Source organism: Austrofundulus limnaeus, unplaced genomic scaffold (genome assembly GCF_001266775.1).
Source record: "Austrofundulus limnaeus strain Quisiro unplaced genomic scaffold, Austrofundulus_limnaeus-1.0 Scaffold3112, whole genome shotgun sequence".
Taxonomy (NCBI): Eukaryota; Metazoa; Chordata; class Actinopteri; order Cyprinodontiformes; family Rivulidae; genus Austrofundulus; species Austrofundulus limnaeus.
The window spans coordinates 9,803-10,349 of NW_013955514.1; the positions used below are offsets into that span (position 1 = coordinate 9,803).

Below are 547 nucleotides of genomic sequence, written 5' to 3' on the forward strand. Positions count from 1 at the left end.
CTCCAGATCAGTGTCAACATCTTGATCTGAAAATACAAAAAGAACACGAGCCACAAAACCACCGTTTGTGTTGGGACTGGAAAGAATAAGGCAAGTTAAATGATCTGATGTGTTCTTTTGAGGGAACTGATAAAACGCTATTAAAGTATGGTAAGAGCCACTTCCATTAATGTTCCTAAATAATGAAAAATAAGTGCTAGTAATTTAAAAAAATCTTTATGAAAACAGTTTGGGATGAACGCAAGATTGTAGAATATTTTAAGTGGTAAAAGAACATTTATAATTTGGACTATCAAGTTCACCTAAACCAGTGAAATGAATATTACAACTAATTTAGTCATAATACTGACATCTACTGGACAAGCTTTGGTACTGCACATGAATTTCATTTGCTACGCTAAAAATGATTCTATTTGTAGGTTTGATGCCATTGCTTTTAAAGATATTATTATTATTATTATTATTATTATTATTATTATTATTATTATTCAAAGATTTTATTTGCAGGATGTTAAAGTGAACATCTATCATACAGAATGTTGAAAAC

The 547-nt window shown here is 29.4% G+C and overlaps 1 protein-coding gene across 1 annotated transcript in view; it reads right to left on the reverse strand.

Moving 5' to 3' along the window:
• Positions 1 to 547, reverse strand: part of henmt1 (HEN methyltransferase 1) — a gene marked incomplete at its 5' end in the record, with an annotated part of 11,285 nt that overhangs the window by 9,453 nt on the left and 1,285 nt on the right.